At 39.8% G+C, this 14,903-nt stretch overlaps 1 protein-coding gene and 1 pseudogene across 1 annotated transcript in view; one reads left to right on the top strand and one right to left on the bottom strand.

Moving 5' to 3' along the window:
- Positions 1 to 14,903, top strand: part of PDE11A (phosphodiesterase 11A) — a 426,109-nt gene that overhangs the window by 154,107 nt on the left and 257,099 nt on the right. The window lies entirely within an intron of this gene.
- LOC136163495 (protein artemis pseudogene) lies at positions 12,448 to 14,579 on the bottom strand (annotated as a pseudogene).

Genomic DNA, 14,903 nt, shown 5'->3' with positions numbered 1-14,903 from the left:
ATCCTCATTTATTGATGAGGAATTCAGGCTTCAAGAGTTGACTGACCTGCAGGGGTATTCCCCAGCACCTGGCAGGGATGCCTCTGAAAGGAGTGGGAAGAGGTGGGATGCTAGTGGGTGCCTGACTGACTGTGGGCTCTCCTTGAGCAAAGGGAGGAAGGAGAAACTGGTGGGACTTGTTTCCAGGGTTTGCGAGCCACTCCCAGGTCCCCATGAGGGCAGGTGGCTGGGGGGCCAGGTAGAATCTGAACAGGGACAGATTCACTGTTTGCTTGATCAGTTAGAACAGACATGGAAGTAATTTAAATCAGCTTAGGGTGATCATTTTTTGCAAATCTTCTAACATGGAGTAACTTTTACCCTGTAGCCTTGCTTTTTGGCAAGTGAGATGAAAAAGTACAGATGACAGAAGATAATACGGAAGGTGGGGGCAGAGCTGGAGAGGATAACAGTGACAGTAAGAACTTCAGGGTATAAAGTAGGGAGGGGTCAGAAACCACTCCCTAGACTAGATGGCATGTGTGTGTGTTTAGTCGCTCAGTCATGTCCAGCTCTTTGTGACCCTTTGGACTATAGCCCACCAGGTTTCTCTGTCTAAGGGACTTTTTGGGCAAGAATACTGGAGTGGGTTGACACTTCCTTCTCCAGGGGATCTTCCCAACCCAGGGATTGAACCTTCGTCTCCTGTGTCTCCTGCATTGCAGGTGAATTCTTTACCTACTAAGCCACTGGGGAAGCCAGAATAGATGGTAACATGCAGTAAAGGTGTTGGTGTAGTTGTGAAGGTTAGAAAGACCTTTTCCCTATCACAGCTGAATATTCTAAGATTTTTTGGAATGGCGGAGTCAGGGCAGAAAACCTGGGGCCAGTCTATCTTTTCTTCTCTTTGCCCTTACCCTCCCTCTCAGGGTGAGAATGAACTCCTTCAGTCCGGAGGGACAAGGTCAGGGGTAAAAGTGAACTATGTGCAAAAAGAGGAGACCCATCTATTTGGTTCCATTTGAGAAGCTGTAAAGAATTTTCATCAAGGTTGCTAGGCAGGTGGTGGGAGAGCTGAGTGCGGGGGCAGGACGGCAGTATATGTGGCATCACCACGCAGAAAAGTCATAATGCCCTGCTTTCCTTTAACTTGCTTCTCACCAAAAGTATCTTGAAACTTCAGACTTGAAGGGACTGATCACTGTTCTGTGCAGTACCCTGATTGTCAGGTAGAAAGGCTGGGAAGGAAACCATATACAGTCACACCATGTGTAAGAGGAGAAGACAGCTTAGCAGGACACCAGGCGGCAAAAGCTAATGCTGGCACAGAGGTTTCAACAAACAGAAAATCCTGCCCTGATGAGGTTCTCTGGCTGAGACTTCCTCACCTCAGAATGGATGGATTGATAGTCAATTTTTTGGGCTTTGCAAGTCGCATGATCTCTCTTGCAGCTACTCATGGTAGCATGAAAGCAGTCTCAGTATGGCTGTGTTCCAATAAAATTTTATTGATAAAAGTAGGTGGTGGGCCAGTTTTGGCTGCAGGCAGCAGTTTTCAGATCTCCATCCTAGATAATCCTTGGGTGGCCTTTACTTTCTTACGACACTGAAAAATGAGCTGCCCACTTTTTTGTCTTGTTTCTGTGAAGTCAATATAAATTTCAGATGGAGCAAAGATTTGTGTAAAAAAAGAACTTAAAATTACTGGTGAGTATTGTTATATAGTCATTCGGTGGGGAAAGGTTTTCTAAAACATTCACACAATTCCTTAGAGAATATAAGCACATTAAAACACTTCTATGATTTTTTTAACCATTGAACTGGAAAAGATTTAAGAGAATTATAACAGCAAGTATGAGTGTGGGTATAAGAAAGTGGACATTCTTTTTACTGATGATGAGATTTTAAACTGGGGTAGCCTTTATGGATATAAGCTTGGTAAAATATGTTTCAGTTTTAAAAGAACATAGCCTTTGCATTCAGCAATTTCTCCTCTTAAAATTTAGCACAGTGAAAGAGATGGAGAAGAGTAAGAGAGCAAAATCAGTATATAAGAAGTTTTACTGCAGTATTTATAGTTGTAAGAATATAAATCAAATAGCAACAGAAGTTTTATATAATGAAATGCTATACATCCTTTAAAATAATGATGTTTATCTATATGTATAAGAACAATATCCTTGATATATTTTTAAGTAAGTAATAAAGGAGAAAAAAGAAGTATAAAAGGAAGTGACTTTTATCAAAATATGGGTACATAAATGAGATCATATTTTCACAATTATTAAATTGATGGAGTCTTAATTTTCTCCCTTTGAGTTATGTTATCTTGCATCTTATCCTCCCAAGCAGAGTTAGAGTTTATCATCTCATGGAAAAAGGGGGCAGGTACTGGACCTTGCAGTAAGAGAGTGAACTTGAAAGTCAGGGTGTCATGAGAGAGGATCTGCTAAATGGATTTTTATTACCTTCTGCTAGTTAAGGACCAACCTAAAAACACCAAGGACAAGGAATAAAACTATAATTCACAAAAGAAAAAGTATTAATAACTCTATACTCCAATATCACCCCACCCATGGCTCACATAACATAGTGAAAATTGAGTGGGGCACAGTAGAAAGCTGAGTGAGGTTGCATGCATCTAGCCATTTGGACAGAGTACAATGTCCATCACAGTACGGATGGGTGCCTGGGCAGGCTCAGGAATGTTTCTTGAGTCCTCCTTGCTGCCATAGAGTGGCAGGAGAGATGGGCTGGAACAAGAAAATTTCAGACAAGCTGTCTTGGAAACAAGGCTGTCAGGAGAGCTGACAATGTGAGTGGCGAGTTACCCTGCAGCTGCTAATCGTGGTCTCCTGGAGAGAATTTAAGGCTTTAATCACACAAAAATATCTGTGTCATATAGGACTTCATAGTAAACAAGGGCAGCCTCTGTTTGGCAGGAGATGCCTGGAAGAGTGTGTTGTTGAAAAAGCACTCAAAGACAATAGACCAAAATTCAAGTGCAGTCATCCTTACCCACTGTCCTGATGTCACCCCTTCTCCATTATTTACTTAAAGATGTGGCGTGTGTGGGTGCTCAATGTCCAACTCTTTGTGACCCCGTGGACTGTAACCCACCAGGCTCCTCTGTCAATGGAGTTTTCCAGGCAAGTATACTAGACTGGGAAGATCCAGAGGAATCAGGTGGAGAGGGAGGTGGGATGGGAGACCGGGATGGGGAATTCGTGTAACTCTATGGCTGATTCACATCAATGTATGACAAAACCCACTGAAAAATAAAAATAAAATTAAATTAAATTAAATTAAAAAAGAAAAAAAAAAAAAGTATACTGGAGTAGGTTGCCATTTCCGTCTCCATGTGATCTTCCCAACCCAGGGATAGAACCTGCATCTCCTGCACTGGCAGATGGATTCTTTACCACTGTATTGGCCAAAACAAAAAGCCACCAGCCTGGAGGTTATGCAAAGTTATCAAAAGAAAAAAAGGAGGAAAAGAATATAAAAGTAAAGACCAATTGAGAAACACACACCAGAAAAATTGCTAACAATTCTCCATGAAATGAAATTCAACATAATGTGATCTCGCAGGGGAAAAAAGTGTTCAAGGAAGAGATACAAGGACTCAAGGAATAAAAGATAAACAGTAAATAGATAAGAAAACTGAGTTGGTTGTCTTTTTTCCATTGTATATCCTTGCCTCCTTTGTCAAAGATAAAGTGTCCATAGGTTTGTGGATTTATCTCTGGGCTTTCTATTCTGTTCCATTGATCTATATTTCTGTCTTTGTGCCAGTACCATACTGTCTTGATGACTGTGGCTTTGTAGTAGAGTCTGAAGTCCGGCAGGTTGATTCCTCCAGTTCCATTCTTCTTTCTCAAGATTACTTTGGCTATTTGAGGTTTTTTGTATTTCCATACAAATTGTGAAATTATTTGTTCTAGTTCTGTGAAAAATACCGTTGGTAGCTTGATAGGGATTGTATTGAATCTATAGATTGCTTTGGGTAGAATAGCCATTTTGACAATATTGATTCTTCCAATCCATGAACATGGTATGTTTCTCCATCTGTTTGTGTCCTCTTTGATTTCTTTCATCAGTGTTTTATAGTTTTCTATGTATAGGTCTTTTGTTTCTTTAGGTAGATATACTCCTAAGTATTTTATTCTTTTTGTTGCAATGGTGAATGGTATTGTTTCTTTAATTTCTCTTTCTGTTTTTTCATTGTTAGTGTATAGGAATGCAAGGGATTTCTGTGTGCTAATTTTATATCCTGCAACTTTACTATATTCATTGATTAGCTCTAGTAATTTTCTGGAAGAGTCTTTAGGGTTTTCTATGTAGAGGATCATGTCATCTGCAAACAGTGAGAGTTTCACTTCTTCTTTTCCTATCTGGATTCCTTTTACTTCTTTTTCTGCTCTGATTGCTGTGGCCAAAACTTCCAACACTATGTTGAATAGTAGTGGTGAGAGTGGGCACCCTTGTCTTGTTCCTGATTTCAGGGGAAATGCTTTCAATTTTTCATCATTGAGGGTGATGCTTGCTGTGGGTTTGTCATATATAGCTTTTATTATGTTGAGGTATGTTCCTTCTATTCCTGCTTTCTGGAGAGTTTTAATCATAAATGAGTGTTGAATTTTGTCAAAGGCTTTCTCTGCATCTATTGAGATAATCATATGGTTTTTATCTTCCAATTTGTCAATGTGGTGTATTACATTGATTGATTTGCAGATATTAAAGAATCCTTGCATTCCTGGGATAAAGCCCACTTGGTCATGGTGTATGATTTTTAAATATGTTGTTGGATTCTGTTTGCTAGAATTTTGTTAAGGATTTTTGCATCTGTGTTCATCAGTGATATTGGCCTGTAGTTTTCTTTTTTTGTGGCATCTTTGTCTGGTTTTGGAATTAGGGTGATGGTGGCCTCATAGAATGAGTTTGGAAGTTTACCTTCCTCTGCAATTTTCTGGAAGAGTTTGAGTAAGGTAGTTGTTAGCTCTTCTCTAAATTTCTGGTAGAATTCAGCTGTGAAGCCATCTGGTCCTGGGCTTTTGTTTGCTGGAAGATTTTTGATTACAGTTTTGATTTCCTTGCTTGTGATGGGTCTGTTAAGATCTTCTATTTCTTCCTGGTTCAGTTTTGGTTAACAAGTGGTGCTGGGAAAACTGGTCAACCACTTGTAAAAGAATGAAACTAGAACACTTTCTAACACCATACACAAAAATAAACTCAAAATGGATTAAAGATCTAAATGTAAGACCAGAAACTATAAAACTCCTAGAGGAGAACATAGGCAAAACACTATCCGACGTAAATCTCAGCAAGATCCTCTATGACCCACCTCCCAGAATATTGGAAATAAAGGCAAAACTAAACAAATGGGACCTAATGTAAACTTCTGCACTACAAAGGAAACTATAAGTAAGGTGAAAAGACAGCCCTCAGAGTGGGAGAAAATAATAGCAAATGAAGAAACAGACAAAGGATTAATCTCAAAAATATACAAGCAACTCCTACAGCTCAATTCCAGAAAAATAAATGACCCAATCAAAAAATGGGCCAAAGAACTAAACAGACATTTCTCCAAAGAAGACATACAGATGGCTAACAAACACATGAAAAGATGCTCAACATCACTCATTATTAGAGAAATGCAAATCAAAACCACAATGAGCTACCACTACACGCCAGTCAGGATGGCTGCTATCCAAAAGTCTACAAGCAATAAATGCTGGAGAGGGTGTGGAGAAAAGGGAACCCTCTTACACTGTTGGTGGGAATGCAAACTAGTACAACCACTATGGAAGACAGTGTGGAGATTTCTTAAAAAACTGGAAATAGAACTGCCATATGACCCAGCAATCCCACTCCTGGGCATACACACTGAGGAAACCAGATCTGAAAGAGACACGTGCACCCCAATGTTCATCGCAGCACTGTTTATAATAGCCAGGACATGGAAGCAACCTAGATGCCCATCAGCAGATGAAGGGATAAGGAAGCTGTGGTACAGATACATCATGGAATATTACTCAGCCATTAAAAAGAATTCATTTGAATCAGTTCTAATGAGATGGATGAAACTGGAGCCCATTATACAGAGTGAAGTAAGCCAGAAAGATAAAGAACATTACAGCATACTAACACATATATATGGAATTTAGAAAGATGGTAACGATAACCCTATATGCAAAACAGAAAAAGAGACACAGAAGTACAGAACAGACTTTTGGACTCTGTGGGAGAACGTGAGGGTGGGATGTTTTGAAAGAACAGCATGTATATTATCTATGGTGAAGCAGATCACCAGCCCAGGTGGGATGCATGAGACGAGTGCTCGGGCCTGGTGCACTGGGAGGACCCAGAGCAGTCGGGTGGAGAGGGAGGTGGGAGGGGGGATCGGGATGGGGAATATGTGTAACTCTATGGCTGATTCATGTCAATGTATGACAAAACCCAGTGAAATGTTGTGAAGTAATTAGCCTCCAACTAATAAAAAAAAAAATTTTTTTTAAAAGATAAAATATTAAAAAAAAAAGAAAACTGAGTTGGCAGAGCTTAGAAAGAAATAGAAGAAAATATGTAATCATACAGGAATGAACATTACATTAAAAACAGAAGAAAAGAATTTCTAGCATATTTTCAGAGGCATGGAGGATAAAATTAGAAGTGAAATGGAAAATAATACAGTATAAAAAGATAAGATAGAATGATAAATATGGAGTAAAAAGAAAGTCCAAAATAAGGATACTTGGTATCTCTGAAGAGAACCTGATAAATGAGACAGGAGAAAAAAAAAAGAAGAAAACTGTATGCAGTTAGAACCAGACATGGAACAACGGACTGGTTCAAAATTGGAAAAGGAGTAGGTCAAGGCTGTATATTGTCACCCTGCTTATTTAACTTATATGCAGAGTACCGCATGAGAAATGCTGGGCTGGATGAATCACAGACTGGAATCAAGATTGCCAGGAGAGATATTAATAACTTCAAATATGCAGATAACACCATCTTAATGGCAGAAAGCAAAGAGGAACTAAAGAGCCTCTTGATGAAGGTGAAAGAGGAGAGTGAAAAGCTGGCTTAAAACTCAACATTCAGAAAAATAAGATAATGGAATCCAGTCCCATCACTTCATGGCAAATAGATGGGAAAAAAATGGAAACAGTGACAGACTTTATTTTTGGGGGGTTCCAAAACTGCTGCTAATGGTGACTGCAGTCATGAAATTAAAAGACACCTGCTCCTTGGAAGAAAAGCTATGACAAATATACACAGCATATTAAAAAGCAGAGACATCACTTTGCTGACAAATATCTGTATAATCAAAGCAATGGTCTTTCTGGTAGTCATGTACAGATGTGAGAGTTGGACCATAAAGAAGACTGAGCACCGAAGAAGTGATGCTTTTGAACTGTGATACTGGAGAAGACTCGAGAATTCCTTGGATGGCAAGGAAATCAAACCAGTCAATCCTAAAGGAAATCAACCCTGAATACTCATTGAAAGGACTGATGCTGAAGGTGAAGCTCCAATACTTTGGCCACCTGATGTGAAGAGCCAGCTCATTGGAGAAGACCCTGATGCTGGTTAGGATCGAGGGCAGGAGGAGAAGGGGACGACAGAGAATGAGATGGTTGGATGGCATCACTGACTCAATGGATATGAGTTCAAACAAACTCCAGGAGACAGTGAAGCATGGGGAAGCCTGGCATGCTTCAGTCCATGGGGTCACAAAGAGCCAGACATGACTGAGTCACTGAACAACAATGGTAAAAATAGGACATTTTACTGAAATGAAAGCAAAGCGGAATTTACAGACTGAAAGAACACATCATTTCAGGAAAAGCTGATGCTCACTGCTTAGTATTGAAACACATCCAGCGCTTAAGTACTTCAAAGATAATGAAAAAATTCTGTGGGCATCTAGATAACATCAAGTTACCTATTGAAGGAAAGTTCATTCTGATGTTAATCTTCCTGGTAGCACTCTCCAGTGCAAGAACACAGTATAGGAACAGATACCAAATCTTCAGGGAAAGAAAATATGACTCTTTAATTTAAAACCCAGCCAAATTCATATTAAATTATATAAGCCACGGATAGACATTTTAAATATGCAAAGGAGAGTGTGGGAAGCTTAGCTCCAAGAAGCCCTTCCTGAAAATTATGACAGGTTGAAATCTAGTCAAGCAAGCAATGGAGAAAACATAAGCATAATATTGAGTACTGAATACATAGAGCTCAGGCTAACAAGGTGTGGATGTATATTACACTTATAGAGGAACATTGCACTTGGAGAATAGATCCCTTATACATTGAGTGGTATCTAGCCTGCTGTTTGTCTGGGGAGAGATGATACCTCATTGCTCAGATGTTCCTGGTAAACACAATCCTGAGAAATGAACCAGATAGAAAGTAGGACCTTGTGGTCTTGGCATACACAGCCAACTGCACTCAATGCTATTCCTCTTCCAACAGGTATCTTAGTTGCATGGACTATTTTAATTTTAATGTGTCAAATTTATCAATCTTCCTTTTTGATTTGTGACTTACAGGTTTTGTTTCTTAAAATTCTTTGTCTACCTCCATGCTATAATGACGTTCTCTTTAATCTATCTGATATTTATGGGCTTTTATGTCCATCTAGAATTTATTTTTGTGTATAGTGTAAAGCTGTATAAGTATAACCAGTTATCTCAGAACCCTCCCCCCTTCTGTATAATATCAGGTTTCCATATATCATTGTGTGTGTTTCTGAGCTCACTATTTTGTCCCACTGCTCTGTCTATTTCTGCACCAGTATCACACTTTCTCAGTTTCTATAATTTTATAACCCTCTTTTATATTTGATAGGACAAGTCCTCAGTGTTGTTCTTCATTAAAATTGACTTGTGTATTCTTGACCTGTTGCTCTTTCATATAAATTTTAAGAGCAGCTTATCCAGTTTCATGAACAACTATAGATTTTGATTAAAATGACTTTAATCTATAGATAAGTTTAAGAGATTTCTGCAAATAACAGAATCCACAAGGGAAAATGGTTTAAACAATAAGAACATTTGTATCTTACATGATAAGAAGGCTCTGGGAATGGAGCAGCAGCAGATGATGTAATCAATGACCCAGATTCTGTCCATTTTCCTGTCTTAGTGGTTAGCCTTCCCCGGCTGACTTCCACCTTCAGGGTCCAGGAACCTGGTGCAGATTCAGATAGCATGTCATCCTATAAATGTATTCCAGGAGAAGAAGGGAAACTTCTTTTTACATATCCTTCCTTTCTTCAAGGAGGAAAGTCTTTTCCAAAAGAATTTTTTTTTCTAGCTGACTTTTCCTCCAGGCCCATAATCAAAAACAAGATGTTCAAATCATTTATATTCTTAGTATTTTTTGTTATCCATCTATCATTCTCTGATAGAAGTGTGTTCAAATCTTCAGTGTTGGAGAACAAAATGGCAACCCACTCCAGTATTCTTGCCTGGAGAATCCCATGGATGGAGGAGCCTGGTGGGCTACAGTCCATGGGGTTGCAAAGAGTCGGACATGACTGAGCGACTTAACTAACTAACTATCATTCTCTGATAGAAGTGTGTTCAAATCTTCAGTGTAACCGATTTATCCCTATCATCTTATCCAGTTCTTTGGGTTGTTGATTCAGTTATCTATATTAATACTAATTGTTTTTTTTTAAATTTGGGATTAGAGCTCACTTTAATGGGAGGGTGTTTTGTTTGTACCATTGTTTTCTTTCATTCTCTCTTGTACTCTTCCCTTCCTAATAGTTTGCATAGTTCCTTAGCCCCTAATCAAGAATCAGGCCCTTATTTATATTGGTGGCTTGGGTCTCCTGCTGTGTGGTAATATTACATTAGCCAGAAGCAGCATGGTTCAGTCTCTGGGGGTGAAACTAGGTCACCTGTTTCAAGTACCAGGGAGTACTTTTAGTTCCCAGAGCTCAGTAGAAGATGCCTGCCTGTTTCTGGACTTGGAGCACAGTAGGTCTGAGTCTTCATGTTGGTGACCTTAGAGATATTTTTTCTCTCTCTTATTCTCCCCTTATCTTTTCTCTGCCTTTAAATTTCTATATGTCTTTCTGACTTTCTGTATTTTATTAATCTTTGTTTTTGGAAGAGAGCAGAAGAATCAAAGCATGAACTTATAGCACCATCTCTACTGGCATTCCATACACTACCTTTTACAATCAGAAAAAAAAAAAGTATCATTTTAGGGAAAAATGAATCTCCTCAGTTTCTATCCTCTGAATATAACTTTTGTTCTTCTCTATTTTATTAGAATCATCCCTGGAAACAAAATCTTCTGATTTTTCTTTTTGTGTGTGTGTGTGTGATTTGAATACTCTTCAGTTCAGTTCAGTTCAGTCACTCAGTTGTGTCCGACTCTTTGCGACCCCATGAATCGCAGCTTTTTTTTTTTTTACATTCAGCTAGCATTTATTATGCTAGAATCACATATAAAACAATAAGAATATGGCCATATGAAATATTAAATTGATGGTGGTAATACTGCAAATATATTCAGAAGAATGTTTACAGGCATGTTTTGAACACCCACCTTGGATCATAAGCTCTACTGTTAAGATGACGTCTTAAGGGTCAGTGAATATGTACAAATGTATACAGTAGTTACATTTGATTATGTGACTTACGATAATGAAGTATAATTAACTTTTAGAGCTAAAAATTAAAAATGAAGTCTCTGGGTTCCTGTAATAGGCCGGTTGTAGTTATGAGAGTTGAACATGTAGCTGCTACTGGTTTTCTCTAGTGACTTTATATTCACGTTGAATTTAGGTAATGGTACTCATAGGGGAGCTGTGCAAAATAGAATAATATATGATTCTTCCCCAGTCACACTGAGTCTGTAGAGCGTATTTCATCAAAAGCTCAGGGTAGCATCTGAGTTAGAAAAAAGGTTCCGTGTCCCCTTAAACCTCTGCATTCTTCAGCTCCTTCGCCGGCAGCTATATTATGATGCTCAGCCCAGTCTCTCTTGATGTACATATTAATAAACTAATTGTTGAGTAATTTAGGACAGAGACACTTGCTGTAAATTATGATTCAACATATTCCTCAAAGAACAGAAAGGAGTAGCACCAGGCGCCCAGCTATCAGTCCTGAACCTTATCACGTTGGGTTACCCCTCTCTGGTGCCAGTTTCTTAGCTGAAACTTAAAAGTCAGTGTCCAGTTTTCCTCCCATGTAAATAGACACGGGTTAATTTATCCTTCTCCCAACACTTGGGAGTGGAAAATTCCGTTCTGGACAAATGAGAGGGCTAGCTTCCTAGGTCCACTTGGTATTGGCTCCCCTAAACACCCAGTTTATTCTCCTCTTCTGTGGATTCTGTTGTATAACCTTAATTAGTCTTGCGGATTCAGTACTTATTTTTGGTTTTTCTACAATGCAGCGTGGTGATAATGCATTTTAGTTTCATTGATCTGCAAATTGGTTTTTAGAGACTCCACTTAAGTGAAATGAAAGCTCTGCTTTTGCTTTCTTAATATGAAATATCAGCAAACCAAAATGTTTATGAATATCATAAACACTTGTGAATAAGTATATTAAATGCACATACGTAACTATGCAAAAACATAACCTACTGGTGAATTTTAAAGAGGTCGAATGCCTTTTAAGTATTTTCTTTAGGTTTTAATTTTACCACTGTCTTCCCCCAACATTCTTAAAGATGATGGAACACCTGAGGTAGGTAAGGGGTTGACTTTCTTCTGTAGCCATCAGTTTACAGCAATAGATTCAAGGTTATTTAAGTTTGAAGTGTGTTTATGACCTGGGATATGATCCATCGGTGAATGTCATCCTGTGTGAACTTGAAAAGCTTGTATTCTGCTGTGAAGTGTCCTTTTATCAGTTAAATCCAGTTGGTTGAGGGTGCCATTCAGTTCTTCCATATCCTTGCTTATTTTTCTAAACTTATTCTGTTATAGTTGTAATCGTGCATTAGCTTGTCTTCTTTGTTTTTGCTTTGTGTATTTAAACGTTGTTAGGCACTTACTCATTTAGGATTCAATTCTGTCTCAGTGACCTGGACCTTTTAACATTAGGGTATAGACACTGCATCTTGAAGTAATGTTTACAGGGTAAAGTTTTCCATTCTTTCACTGGTACACCTACCCAAGTCATTTGAAGTCAGTTTCCTATTGGCAGTATATAGTTGGTTTACCTTTTTCCCCCTATTCCCTTGTAATTATTGATATGTTTTGGACATGAGTTTGAGCAACTCTGGGAGGTAGTGAAGGAAAGGGAAGCATAGGGTGTTGCAGGCTACTGGGTCGCAGAGAGTCACACACAACTTAGCGACTGGGAAACAATTGATAGGTTTGGATTCAGTTCTCCTGTGTCATGTTTTCTGTTCTATTTTTCGGTCATCCATTTCCTCTTTACTGCCACCTTTTAGGTAATAGAATCGTTTCTAAGTATTCCATTTTTATCTATTATAATATTGACTGGTATCTGTTAGTATAGATTTTTTAGTGGTTGCTCTAGAATGAAATGAGCCTTTTCTTTTTTCAACTACTATACTTTCCCCTGTTGCCAACTTCTCATATAAATACTGTAAGTGTTCTTGTTTAGGAAGCTCAGCTTCTGGAGTGCAAGGAATTTCGAAATCAGAGGAGCTTTGTGAATCCGCACTGCTGCTAAGAGTCAATGGCCTTTTCTCCTGAAGCATCTGTTTCCCACTGCTTAGAGTGGTGGTTTCTCCAGCACTAGGAACTATATTTACATCTTGATCTCTGCTTTTGAAATCCGAGTAAGTGTCCTTTAGGCAAAGTACATTTTGTTCTGGCTGAGGGGCAGGAATATTCTCTTTGACTCCTGGCCTATAGACCCCTTTGTTCAAGGAGGTAACATCCCCACTGTTTCTGTCCTGGGAAGATAACAGAACAGTGTCCGATTGGCTGTCCCAACCTTGACTTCCTTGTTCCGATATGTGTGTTGACTGAGAGGAGGCATGGGAAGAAATGTGCGTTGACTCCCCATCAGAATCACTGAAAAGCTTTGGGGACTGGGAGGCCCCCCGCCTCTGTGGAAGATGGGAGGTTTTCCAAACAGTCGTCTGTGCCTTCAGCATCTCTTTTAAAGAACACTTCCCACTGCGGTACTTCCCCATCGGCCCTCTGCTGGGGCTGGAGGATGGGACCTGTGTCTCCTTGAGCTGATCCTGGAATTTCTGATTCTTCACTTTCACTGTTGGATTCCTCACAATCTATAAAGTTTGCCCAAAGGAACGTTGGCATACTCTCTGCTTTGAAGCATCCTGTGCTTTCTTTCCATTTTTCAGGCTGGTTTTGAGATATAGCAGGAGTGAGAAATACCTCAGGGTGAAGAGTCTGCTGGCTTGGAACCTTGTGCCTTAAAGGTGCTGGCAGAAGATCATCAAAGAGACCATCGTCATCTTCCTCCTCTGAGTCTAGGTGGATTGTTCTAGCTCTCTTCAGTTTTCCAAGTGGTTTATACTTGGGCTCAGGACTTTGGGAAGATCGGCATAAAGGCTTTAAGATTTCTTTAACTTTTTCCATAGTTGTGCCTAATGGGATGACATTTGGATAGACATTCACAGGACAGATGTAGCTCAAGAAATCTTTAATCTCGCTGTAGGAGGGATGAAAAGAAAAGCAGGCTCTGTAGGAACTCTCTCCAGTCCTCACAATGATGTTGGTTTTTCTGGTTCTTTCTCCAAACCACATGGTAGATGGCTTAATGCTGATTGTGTGGAGTGGAATTCTATTTTTGGAAGTAATGCCACATGGTAACTTATTCCACTGAAAATATTCCTCTGCCTTTGGATGTCGACACGCATGGATCTGGGTGTCACGGTCTGTTGTCAGATGATGGAGAATGTCAGGCATGTTTCGAAACATGTCTAGTTTATCCACGTGAACCTGGAGTCCAAACTCCTCGCTGAGGTTGGTGAAGAGATACTCGTAACCATAGGCAGCCTTGCAGTTCAGCCATACCACGTGGTAGGGGCTCCGTGAGATCCAGCTTCGGACCAGCTCCAGGATTCCACACAGACACTCCTCCCGACTAGGAATTTGATAGTGTTTTGGGTCGCAGAAAGTTGTGTCTAAGTACACACTCTGGATGTCTTTCACTCTGCCCCCAGAGTGCAGAAGCTCCATTCTGGCAGCTTCTCCTTTAGCCAATCTGAAGTCTCCTGTGTACAAGACAGTTCCATTGTTGCCCTGAAATAAAAACATAACTGATCCTGGGCAATGACCAGCAGGTAAAAGAGTCACAACAAACTCTTCCTTCTCCCCTGATGCTTCATGGACTAAAGATATCTGGGTAGGAGTTTCAATTTCAATTGATACAATTCGTTTCTCCCAAAACCTGTACTTCGGGCTCGTTAACAACAACTCTTTAGTAACAGGTGAACAGTATAAGCAAACCTTCAAGCTGCATTCCAACCTTCTTTTCAAGCTAGGGGCTCTTAATCCTTTCATATGATCTTTGTGGCAGTGGGACAGGAAGTAGGCACGGGCCCTCAGGTTCTCCCTGTCGAAGCGGTCTGGAGATGGTTGGATACTCTGCCATCTGACCCTCGAAGGAGCTCATAGCATCGGTCAACCTTTGCAAACTAGTCTCCTCTCAAGTGAGCTGTGGGAGCCCCAGCCTCCACCCGCCGTGCCGCCACACCTGAATCGCAGCTCTTAAAGGCTGGTTATTGAAGGGAAGAGGGAGAAAAAGCATTTAAATCTAGTTTGTAGAAACTCTGATTTGTCAAGCTCTTAACTCAGTGTTAAGACCGCATTTGTCCTCTTTAAACTGGTCAGTCAGGTGTAAACTGACCGGTCTACTCAGTGGATGGCAAAAATAGGAACGAGGAATGCCTTATTAGCCCATCTCTCCTGCCAAAGTTAATATTTTACCCTCCTTTGC

This window comes from Muntiacus reevesi, chromosome 3, assembly GCF_963930625.1.
Source record: "Muntiacus reevesi chromosome 3, mMunRee1.1, whole genome shotgun sequence".
Classification (NCBI taxonomy): domain Eukaryota; kingdom Metazoa; phylum Chordata; class Mammalia; order Artiodactyla; family Cervidae; genus Muntiacus; species Muntiacus reevesi.
The sequence above is the reverse complement of the archived record's forward strand: the minus strand, read 5'-3'. Positions and strand labels throughout refer to the sequence as shown.